We start from the raw sequence: 12,686 nt of genomic DNA, 5'->3' as shown, positions 1-12,686 counted from the left end.
GCTGACCAGAAACCGTTTCCTTTATGCTCGGAATTATAACTCTCACTGACAGATAATAGTTATGGTTAGAGGAGTTAGACTGTTGTTTTCTGTTCCATCCTAATTTGAAGCGTGTTTGTGATTTGTCAGAACTATTTTTAATTTTTTTTACTGGGTGCAGCTCCGTTTGTTACGTATCTGCAGTGGACTGGATCCAAACTGGAAGTGAGGCCAAATTTTACAATAGACCAACACCAATTTCATTTTTCGGAGTTTAGAATAACCGAAATCAGTTACATTGACAATGAAACTAACCAAAACTGACCGGAAATTCAGTGCAAACATCAGTTTTGATGCAACTAATTTCGACTGTTCTAAAGCCCAGAAATTAGAAATGATACATTTCCCCCAAAAAAAAGTGTTAATATAGTCAAAACTATTAGAAGAAAAAAGTACAATTCTTGTTTATGTAAATGATTTCGGCTAAACGAAAGTTCAACAAAATTAGTTATAAGTATAAAAATAGTATATTATGGAACAAGTGCGGCCAACGGCATTTGACTCGCGAGTGACTTGAAAAGTTTACTGAACGTGTTGCATACATATAAAACAACACGAATAAATTCACCGACATGACCGTCGGAATTGACAAACGTCAAAATTCAAGGCGTAGAAATACGTATTCGTGTTGTTTTGCGAAAATGTACCCAAAAACTAGCGGTTGTAGAAAAAGTAGAGTATGCAAAACGTTCGGTAAACTTTGTAACTCACTCGTTTATTAAAATATAATAAACTCGTGAGTCAAATGCCGTTTACCGCACTTGTTGCATAATATACTATTTTTTACTCCTGTTTGTAAAATACCTAATTACACACCGATCTAACTTGCGGAAACGTCACTTTACCACTTCAGTTTCGTTTCCTACGGAGCTGAGCCACTTCGTACATTTCCGGGATTTTACCGCACTGGTTTGGGAGCAATCGGATGATTTCGGAGATACTTCCCACGCCTTGAATTGTGACGTTTACCAATTATGACGGTCATGTCAGTGAATGTATTCGTGTTGTTTTGGAAATGCATAATTTTCATTTTTCGGAATAACCGAAATCAGTCAGTTACATTAAAGTATTGAATCTTTGTGAAAAATACGATTTGTATTATAAATTCTAGAAAAATCTCCGGAAATTCATGAATATTTTAAATATCAAAGTCTTTTTTAATGTTTTATTTGTTATTTTTACACACATTTTTACCGATGAATTTATTTTATGTTCTTTGAATGTGTTAATTTTTTTTATTACTTACTTAAAAATACTCTATTTAGGTATACGAGTATAATCATATTTATATGTTTTCTTTAAATAAGAACTCGTTCTTCTTATTTATTTATAAATTAAAATTTAATCATGTAATACCTAATGCAACATGCAACACAAGAGTTTACCATTTAAAAAAATGTTTATTACCACTAGCGTGAAATTAGTCAATATATATTAGTTCAAAGAATAATAAGCCACTGAAATCCTCAAAAAACTCTAACAGGCAGAAAGTACCTGCTATTTGTATTAACGGGTATGACAAAAAATACGATTTACATTGCTATGCGGCTCACACTAACTCAAATTTTAGTCACAAAATCACAAGCATTACCATTCCAGTTTAGATCGAGTTCACTGTTCGTATTTTCACGTTTTTTGGAATTTGAGATTCGCGTTCACTTTATTTATATGTAAATGAAAAGTATTGAGTATTTTTAAGAGTTGAATACTAAGGGAATCGGGTACCACAGATATCTTAGTACTTCAATGTCAATGTGTTTGAAATCGAAACAAATTTAATTTAATTTAAAACAAGAATAAACACGCAGAAAAAGATCATAGATGATTAATAATCGATTATCGTATGAAACATTTATTCCGAGTGTGAAAAGTTGTTCCAACGAATTGCATATTGAAATTTTTTGATAAATTATTAATTACAAATCTGTTTGTGATTTAAGGTTGGAACCCACTTAGTAAAAAACGGTTCTTTTGCTGAAGCTGTAATCAGCCGCCATAATAATATAAAGAAATAAAAACTATATTCAGAGATATTCTGGAAAATCGCAATGTAAATTTAAAAGCGGTATTTTTTTTGTATAACGTGTTGCCGATCTTATAACGGCTAGTGACAACGTGCTTTCAACTTAACTTAAAAACTTAAACTTACTTAACGCCAGTTATTATTTAACTCAACATTGCGCAATATAGCTAGGTCAAATAATTGAAAATTCAATTGTAATCGCGCCTACCAAAAAAGTAATTTGCACACAATTTAACGGTAAATTATTGAACATCCGCTCAAGGTAGCTCGCAAGACGAAAATGGCCGTGAAAAAACTGGTGAATTGAGCTTATTTGGGTGCAAGTATACGCTCGCAGCTGTTATTCCTAGTTTGAAAAATCTTCGAAGGTAACAATGATAAGTAAAATCCTAACGGACCTCGATTTTCATCATTGCCATTTGTGTAGCCTTATATTGTTTTCGTTTATATGGGGAACATTTTTTTGGCAAATTAGTACCCGCACCGCCTTGAGTGGCGAACCCGTACGCCACTGGCCAGCGAATAACAGCTTGTCTGCCAAAGAGGCTGTGGAAATTTCCACTCGCTTTTATGTGCACGCATTGTTAAAAATACCTAAAAGACACAGGGCCGCATTTTAACCCATCACACCTCGGAGTTCTTCGTTGGAAGTATCGAATATAGTTTTTGCATTTTTTTTTCTAGTCGAATAGTTTTAATGTGTTTCTTAGTTGAAAAATGGAAAACGAAGTATTGAACTGAGGTGGTTTTTACTTGATGAAAATCCATTTATCAAAATAAATAAAAACTAAAAAATATTTAAAAACCAATAAAACGAAATGTCCAAAATCCCAAAAATCAGGTGTCTATAGGTTGAAATGCGGATATTGTCCTAAAATTTATATTGGACAAACAGGTAGATCCTTCAACAAACGCATTAACGAACATAAAAGAGCGTTTAAAAACAATAGTCTAGATTCTAATTATGCGACACACTTAAACACAGAAAAACACATTTTTCACGACAATTTTGATATTTTACATAGATACAGATACAAAAAGAAAATTAAATTTATTGGAAGTCAAAATGAGACATTGAAATGTATTGCTTAACGATCAATTATATTTAAATACGTCTCCTTTATTTATATAGCAGCAGGTAGTTTGTAAAAATTACATTTGATAAAGACACAGTGTTGTCGAAACAATGGTCATGTCAAAATATATAATTTCGTGAAAATCTGAACCTATAGTTCCTATTTATTTTGAAAACGAAGTATCGCGAAAAATCAGTAATTCTCGGTTTAATTTGTTAAATATTGGAATCTAAAGACCTTGCTGCACACAACCAAGATGCGGCAAGCGTGGAAGTTTGAAATTGAAGATGGCGTAAGAAAAACGAAATGTTGTAAAGTCCTTTCGGCGTGAAATTCAAGTTGCATTAACAAACTTACGCAAAAAAGGGCACGCAGTAAGAACCATTTTAAATTTACGGAAATTTTATTCATCATGAGAAACTTTTAAAAAATATGGTTCCTTTGCACTTCTGAGTGTATACGTATAAAGGTCTTCTTTTTCTGTGCTAAAATGGAGAAAAATTCACTAAATTTGTTGCTTATCCCAACAAAATACCTTGTGTTAAATATTCCTATATACTATAGGTTCAGATTATAGTCTACAGGAAAAGGCCCCACCTATTCGTATATCAAAATTTTCAATAAGTTGCCATATAATGTTTAACAGGCATTAACTAAAAATCTGCTCATGAAGATCATAGGAGATCACAGATTCTAGAATATTAATTTGGATTTGATATTTCCGCATTTATTAAAACTAATTTTGCCAAGTCCGAATATTTTCTTGAAGTTTTGATTTGTTCTAATGGCTTTACTGTTGATGGGCAACAAGAATAAAAAAAATCTTGGTTGGAATATTCGGTAATCGAGCGGTTTCGCCTTTTGTTGTTGGTTGCTGTAAGCAAATATCGATAATAAATTGATTCTTTTAGAACGAACACGATAATTATATTTTCGCATGGCGATGGGTCACGCGCGTAAATTGAAACGGCAAAAAGGATAACGCTATAATCGGAGAAAATTGTCAACCGGCAAGCCAATTCAAGGGGGCGACTGCCAAATTTTTTTATGACGTACGTACTGCACACGCAACGAGCGAGTGATTATTGACTCAAATTGATATAAATTGTATTTCTCAACGGTCCGTGGTTATGACTAATTTGAATCGTTTAAGGATCGCGGAGGATGTTCTATTTTGGTTCGGTTTTTGGCGCAGAGTTCCGGTAGAATGTATAATAGTTGCCGATTTCGATTAGATTTCAGTCAGTTTTTGTCTCTTATTGTACCGAGATCTACTTTAAAAATGAAGATATGAACCTAAAAACCCTATTTTTGGGATAAATAATCGGTTTCCCTCCTGATTTCGAGCAGATCCTAGTCAAAAATAGCATTTTAACTGAAATCTAATCGAAATCGGCAACTTTTTGACCCAGTAAGGGCCGTTTTACGTCGATATGTGCAGTTTCGATGCGCTTTTAGATACGATATTTGCCTGAGGAGCCGATTTAGACTAGGATCTGTTTGAAATAAATAAGAAAAACCTACTATCAATCCAAGAAAGTGGGTTTTTAATGATTTATCTTCAGCTTTAATGCAGTCCGATAAGTTAGGAAAATGTTGTTTTTGACCATGATTTGCTCGAAATCAAAAGGGAAAAGCAATTATTTGTCCCAGAAATAAGGTTTTTAATCTGCATTTTTTGGGTAGCTTTCGGTACGATAAGAGGCGAAAAAGCAGCAGATTTTGACTGGAAACTAATCGAAATCGGCAACTATTTGGCTCAAGCGGTTTTACGTCGATATCTGCAGGTTTATTAACGTTTTCGTTACAAAAAAGTCGAAGATGCTGCTTTTAACCAGTATTTGACCGATATTGACATGAAAAGGTAACTGTTTGGATAAAAAAATGATAGTTTAGGCTAATGTCTGCAGTTTTGATGCGGCTTTAGATACGATATGTGTCGGAAGACGCGATTTTTACTGCCCCTATATTTCGAACACCAACGCGCACTTTGTCCCCTTTTTCGTCTCCGGACTGAAATCTTCACACACCTAACTTGTTTTCCTTGAAAATATATTTTAATGACAAAGTACGATCAAACTGAAAACTGTCAGCGGCCATGTTGATTGTTGAACGTCGCCAAGTCTTAGTTGAAATAAAAGTCATGATATCCGAATGCTTTTTATTTATTATATATTTATATATTAGTTGGAAGCCAATGGTAAAAAGCTAAATGCAAACAAATCAAATTATAAAAAAAAACAGTAAAAATTCCAGTGCTATTTCAACTGTTCCCCCTTATATACGACAGCATACAAAGTATATATTTATGGCAGTTTCACCATTTGAAAGATTAACTAATCCAATAAAATTTAGGTTTAATCCTAATCTCGACTATTAGTATTCTCCACGTGTACTGTTCGAGGACCAAGTAAACTCTGAACCAGATATGACAACATTGGAAATTTGGCCAACTCCAGCAAAAGTGAAAGAAGAATTAAGAAAACAAGATTACACTAACGAAACACCTTGAAGCTGACCGAATTGCCTGTGCTGCAGGGTAGTAAAAAAAAAAAACAGTTTGAACCCGAAAAAATACCTTTCAGGGCATTGGAAAACCAAACTCGATATTAATTATCTCTATTTATCTTATCTATTATCTCTAAAATATTCAAAATATTCAGTTTCAGTTCAGTTTTGAGTTAAGTTCTGAAGAAGCCAAACGTTAGCAAGTTCGACTCAACAAGCAGGAGGAATCCAGAAGTTTTGTAAATAGTGGAAGTTTCTTTGAAAAATTAATCAAAACATATTCGGCTTGAACAACACAAAAAATAAACCAATTACCACCGCGTGCGTTTTGTTTTCTACTTTTAGCTTAGGAAGAATAAAACTGAAAATTACTGACATTGAGTTTAGCGCGAGAGTAGTGAAGATTCAACGGTGTATAAGAAAAAAAGTCGTCAGATCGGCTTTAAAACATAGTCTAAATTTTCCAAAGGAACTTCCACAGGCTACTGTAATACTTTTTACAAAACTTCTGGATTCCTCCTGCGTCCTTTTTTGCCGAGTCGAAACGTCAGCAATTTTGACTCATCAAAAACCCATGCAGGAGGAATCCAGAAGTTTTGTAAAAAGTATAACATAGTCTAAATCTTAATCTTCTAAAGGATTTTTCAGCAGGGTTCGTCGAATAATTCCTAAACAAAATGGCGGCCATCCACATCTCTGGAAAATCATTCAATAGTCTTGTCTTGTCGGCTTTGGTTTTCGAGTAGTCATGATCGCTTTTTGTGAAACTTTAATAGATAGGTACGTTGAGGCGCGAATTCGCAGCCATTGGGCCAACGCGTGTTCACATTGAAAGCGTTCAAGGTCGGCCGCACGGGCCGCTGATTCGGGAAAAGGTGCTACCAAGAAGAAGACGATTGGCCTAGCCGTAGACGACGATTACGAAATACAGCAAACGGAAGGCGAGACCGGGGAAACACGACGGTGGCCTTTCGCTCTACCTGCAGGACCGTATCTTGGTACTTTCGATTATTATTAGAATACGAGTCGCTTGTTTGTTGAATAACGCTTCCGCTTCGGTATCAATCAGGCACTCGAAGTGAATATGAGAAATGAGATCTTGTTTAAGGATCCCGCAAACGTCAGTTTTTTCATCAGTGTAAACAATGAATACGTTTAAACTTATGCCACAAATTAGAGTATAGCGTCGAACGATAAAGACTGTATTGGTTTCCTAAAAATGTGGATAATTTTTTACACATTTTTTCTAGCACAAGTTTCTTAGCTTAGGTTGGTAATCCTCTAATCAGCCGCGTTTAATGCGCGTTGGAATGTACCACTTTAACCAAAAAATAATGCTGAAAAAATACAACAGTTCAAGGTAGCAATTAGTGAATTCATTAAAAATTAATGCCGCACTTGACAAGTTTTTCTTCTCCTTCATTTTCGCCCCAAAAATTATTTTCAGTTGTACATGATCTATTTTGAAGTTGTAAATTCAAAAAGCTGATTTTGAAACAAATGACGAAACTGACATTCGTGACGTAGACGCGCATATTTGATTTCGCCTAAGAAATTAATGAAAAGTAAAAAGTTAGTGGAGTTGCATGTCCACTTGGATTTAACTGTTTACCTAAATTTTAAATTAGTGTTAATGTTAATGGTGTTTGTGTGAATCCGCCACAAGTGCATGTTAATTCGATAAACTAGTGTAAACGTTATTATTATTGTTGTGAACATACTAAAATTCCAAATTGCAGCAAAAACACATGCATATTTATTGATACCAGCGACTGCATGTTTTCAACTGTGTCGGTGATCGAACTGAAGCTGCGTGAATGTGCAGTTCGTCCTACAAAACTATTTCGGTCTCACCGCTCATATACTTGGGTTATATATCCAGGTTAAGTCAGAATGTATCGTTGAACTGAGGTGGCTTTTACTTGATGTGAATCCATTTATCATAATAAATAAGAACTAAAAGTTCAGATTTTCACGAAATTATATATTATAACATGACAATTGTTTCGACAACACCGTGTCTTTATCAAATGTCTTTATCAAGTGTCTTTATCAAATGCGTGTAATCAATTGTCATATATAATTTCGTGAAAATCTGAACTTTTAGTTCTTATTTATTTTGAGAAAGTATTGTTATTAATGCTACTTGTTTGTTTGTTTGTTTGCTTAGATTTATGCAGAAAATATAAGGTAATTTAATTTTTGTGGGCAATATATTTGTGCACTTTTAGGAGTCAAACTTATGTTAAGTATCTGTGACTATCAACGGAACTATCCCAAGATTACATTCCACGAGAGAAGCAGAACGCGAATATTAATTATTTTATCGCCCACGGCACCTCCTCTTCACACTTTTGCCTGTTCACTTCAATACCGACCCGCAGTAAACGGTAAAAGTTCAATAATTTCGCAATTTTCATTCAGATCTGAAGTAACCGACGATTCCGTTTATCATTACTCTAGGAAAATGTATTGCAGGCAAACAACAGAAAAAAAAACACCTGCGGTGTGTGCAGTTTTTTTTTAATACCGCGTAATAAAAATCGCGTGAAAATTTCGCACATACGGCGGTATAATAACAACAATAAAAGTTTTATGTTACATAAAAAGTAACACCGTCACTTTTCGTCCCACCTGACACACATCACATGGACGTACGTATGCCTAAGGGACGATGGTAAACAAAAATTAGTAATCAACAGTTTACAAAATTGGAAAAAATGTAGTTGACCTTATGGTCAGTCTCATGTTGCATTGGCGGCAAATTAAGAGTTTAATGCCATTGAAAAGCATGTCATGCGCTAACCAAATAGCAGAAGCCCGCCCATGCATTGGGTATCGAGAAACTACGCAGTTGGTGTACTTATGATCTATTTTTGAATAGCGCCCACTTAGCTGTAAAGTTTCACATACTTTGTCGGGGAACTCTGTAGTGTTAATCATATTTTTTTGCAAAATTTAAATAATTTTCCTTACTTTTTTTGATTTTGAATTTGAAGTTTAACTTTACATTTTGAAAATATTATCTTTTTATTAAATAATGTTTCGACAAAATTATGAAATAAAACATCAAATTTAAAATTTAACGCATTCAAATGATATGCACAGAGCAAGGAAAATAAAATTAAAGTATTAACTTCACTTACGAAACATTTTTTTTCTAATATCAATCAATACAACCTAGTAATTCACTTAAGTGACTTTACTTAAAATAGTCAAAGACAAAAAAGTAAACTTGTACATCATAACCAGCAAATCGCACACACCCCCACACCAGCAAGACGAGAGACTGCCCGACTACCCCGCGTCGTGTGGAACAACCTTTAGCGAAGTCTGCGGAGCAAGAATAAATATTACCGTTGGCGTTTCAATCAAGACGTTGGTATTAAGTGGAAGTGAGACGCTAACCGGTTTTAACCGGATCGCTTCGTTTTCGATATACATTTCCCCTAAGTATTTAATATCAATCAAAGATCTCGTTCAATCGATTGTGTCCAGGCGTAGACAATTGCGTCATTGGATTGGGTCGAGGTAGGCGCATACTCGAATGTCATTAATAATAATTGAACAGTTTTTTTTATAGACGAATGATGCAAACGTATAGGAAATTATTTCGTATCCCATTCAGTAAAACAAATTTGACTAAAGTTATATCGGGAATAAAAAATCATTCGCTAACCAAAACGAGTTCTATGCTAAATCCGAATATTGTTCTTCACACGATTTCTTAGCTAAAAATTTGCATTAAGGCGTTTTAACTCCTAATTGTTATCGTACATTAATATAATAAGTGAAAAAATTAAAGATGGTTTCTCCCTATCAATAGCGGAAAAGTAATATTTTCAGCATTTATGTATGTGTCATGAGTATTTAAACTTTGTATTTGCTGCGTTAATTATCAGCTTGTCGATAATAAGCCACTTATATGATGTAATGTGTTGCCGATCTAAGAACGACCCTTTGTAGTTATGATACATCACTTTAAAAACGTAAACACCACTACATTAGCACATTAAACATAGCGATACATATAGGGGTCGTGCATATAAATCGGGTGATTTTATTCTTAATCTACCGAATATTATTTTTTTTTTGTTACGGCCTGGTTGTGTGTAAAATCATCCAAAACGCGTTGTTACACCAGCATGAATTATTAAAATGGAATGCGATACAATAAAATTACTAATTGTATTTGTTTTACGCTTAGGATATTTAATGCAGGGTCTGTTATTAAGAGACGGAATTTCAAAAGAAATTTTCTTATCTAATCAAGAGATTCCATGAAATTTCAATTCGCAATACCTCCAGAAGTTCTGATATAACACTAACCTATTTCTCATTCATTTTACGATAACGTCTCTGAGTAATAAAGAGTTCAGTTTTGTACGCCCAACGTTTATAAAGGAAATATAAAAATGCGTGCAATAAACTAGTTATAACTGGTCGACAATCATATTTCATATGGGCGGTTATAAGTCGGAAATGTTTTTTTTAATGAAATGCATGTAAATTATGGTCGACTGTCATTAAAAACACAGGGTGGGTTAAATAAAATAAAAGTTGTGTATTTAGATACAAGCTATAAACAGTAAATTATCAGAGGTGAATTAAGAAATAGTTTTCTGAATTTTGAGTTAAATCTCTCGAAATGGTTTGAGATTAGATAAAACTATGCATATTAATAACACGCTATTAATAATATACCTTCATCAGTAGTTAAATTCCAACAAGCTAGAATAATTTGTACAAAAAAATCATTATTTCAAACTTTCAAAAATTTAATTTTGGGGAGAATCTAAATACACAAATTGATTTTTTTTTTATTGATGTTGTATCTTTAATGGTTCAAACCATCCAATTTCTTTTGAAAAAATGGCCACCCTGTATATTAATCAATTTTCTAGGAAGTGCTTGTTGATTGGTCAAATTATTAGCGGCAAAAATATATATTTGATTTTAATTTACTTTTAAGATAGCGCGCCATCTCCTAGACAGTTGTCAAAGTAAAATGCCGCGAAACTGATTTAACCATTCTCCACGAGATGGTGCCGTACGCCCGAAAAATTACGCTCTGTAAAATACCCGTTAGTGATTCGCCCTAATTATAATTTAAAATTTCGGTAACAAAATAAAAGAAAACAGGTTTTGTTAATTGAAGACCGCGATAACATAACTTTCGATAATTGAATTTAACTTACCCTCACAAGTTCTTGGGTGAATTGGCCCACGAGGAAGCCTTGACACACTTTACCGCGTTAATTATTGGCGATCGAATTACAAACTTGCAATTTAATCACCCTTTTGTGTAATCTAAAGTTCAATCTCCGCGACAAAATGAAACGCTTAACTAATAGTTCACGGGACAGATTCACCGACTTTATTGGGTCAGAGTTTTCCGCGACACAAGGATAAACTTCTAACTCGGCATCGACTTTATCATGGTCCCACCTTTTGTAATTTTATTTATACATGCAACGGCGGAAAACCGCAGAGCGGTAATTGCTGAATTCGTTCAAATCACCTAAAAGCGCGTCGACGCATTCTTTTATTATATAGCGTGAAACCAAAAGACAATTTTGACGTGTTAAAAGGCTATGAAATTATTTGCGATTCTTTTGTATACGAAAGTTGTAATGGGTTGGGCAAATATTTAAAAATATCACGCAGTAGCCGCGAATAACTTGAACTAATCATATAAGCTTTTCGTTTATTATCCGTGCCTATAGAGGCATATAATTTGCAACGAAAAATCATTATTTTGAATCCAAAAATAGTCCAGCGTTCTCACAGTGCGGCAATAAGTGAATAACAAACGTGGAGCGTGGTATTTTGTTTCCGTAAAGTATGGAATGTAAAAAAAAGTATGGTAGTAAAGTGTAGATAATGTAGCGTGATGTTTTCCTTAGGTTTGTTGGAAGGGGCAATAAAACCACCAAAATATTTCCCGCTTTTATGCCCCTTTATGGAGCCATTCTCAAGGCACTAAAGTTAGTTACGGATATATACACAAAAAAATTATACATTGTAAACATTTTGAGCATGGTGGATGAAATAAAACAAAATAAATAGTTGCAATTATGGACGCCACAAGTAGACAAATAGCGTAAAATTTCAAATATCAAAATAATAAATAGTACTATAAAAGAGAAAGGGCAAAAAATACAAAAACATCTATGAATATGGATATTAATTTACTAGACCCAGTATTTTTCAGTGAAACGAAAGAGAGATTGAAACAATCGGTATCAAAATGAAATTAAACATATTTGAAAAATATGTTTACCAGAAAAATATTTTCCAATTGATTCTGCACAGCAAGGTTAAAATAAAATTTTAAACAGTCTTTAATATACGTTTATTCAGTTTCCCGTCACATGACATACGTCAAAATTTGTTTTTAGACATTTACACACTTTAACATGCATAAAAATTGTTTCTACAATTGAATAAATGAATGAAAAGCCACTCTGTACGTTTTATTGTACATACCAGGGAAACAAATTCTACTTATTTTTTACAAAACTTCTGGATTCCTCGTGCGTCGGTTTTTGCTGAGTCGAACTTGCTGACGTTTCGCCAATCATCCTGTTGGCTTCTTCGGAGCTTGACTGAAACTGTTCGACTAAGCAAAAATCGACGCAGGAGGAATCCAGAAGTTTTGTAAAAAATATTACAGTAGCCTGTGGAACTTTCTTTGAGAAATCTACTTTGTGTTTTATTTATTTTGATATTTGGTAGAAATCGAGTCACCCGGTATAGAAGAAGGCATACATTTAGTAGAATTAGTTTATTGAATAGATTGCTTGAAAACGCGGAAATTTAGTGGATAATACCGACCGGGGAAAAACAATGTTTTTTAAATGTAGGTAATTCATCGATGAGGCTATTGAAATAATTATTGTCTCCTTCTTCAATGTTAAAATGGTTGCTGCCGTTGGACTTAGTTTTAGTTAATTTTAGTTAAAAATCTCATCGATCAAATCGATTTCACGCTTATATTGTCGTTCCAAATTGATTTGCCGCTTGATTAGATTATTATT

At 33.8% G+C, this 12,686-nt stretch overlaps 1 protein-coding gene across 1 annotated transcript in view; it reads right to left on the bottom strand.

Annotated features, from left to right (window-relative positions):
• LOC132698123 (proton-coupled amino acid transporter-like protein pathetic) overlaps positions 1 to 11,057 on the bottom strand; it is a 37,470-nt gene extending 26,413 nt beyond the window's left edge. Inside the window, exon 1 of the mRNA XM_060664017.1 lies at positions 10,845 to 11,057. The gene's annotated coding sequence lies outside the window, so the exon portion shown is untranslated. The remainder of the gene's footprint in view (positions 1 to 10,844) is intronic.
• Between the last annotated feature and the right edge of the window lie 1,629 nt (positions 11,058 to 12,686).

This window comes from Cylas formicarius, unplaced genomic scaffold, assembly GCF_029955315.1.
Source record: "Cylas formicarius isolate icCylForm1 unplaced genomic scaffold, icCylForm1.1 PGA_scaffold_2__14_contigs__length_35257938, whole genome shotgun sequence".
Taxonomy (NCBI): domain Eukaryota; kingdom Metazoa; phylum Arthropoda; class Insecta; order Coleoptera; family Brentidae; genus Cylas; species Cylas formicarius.
Note: the sequence above shows the minus strand (reverse complement) of the source record. Positions and strands in the feature narration are given on the sequence as shown.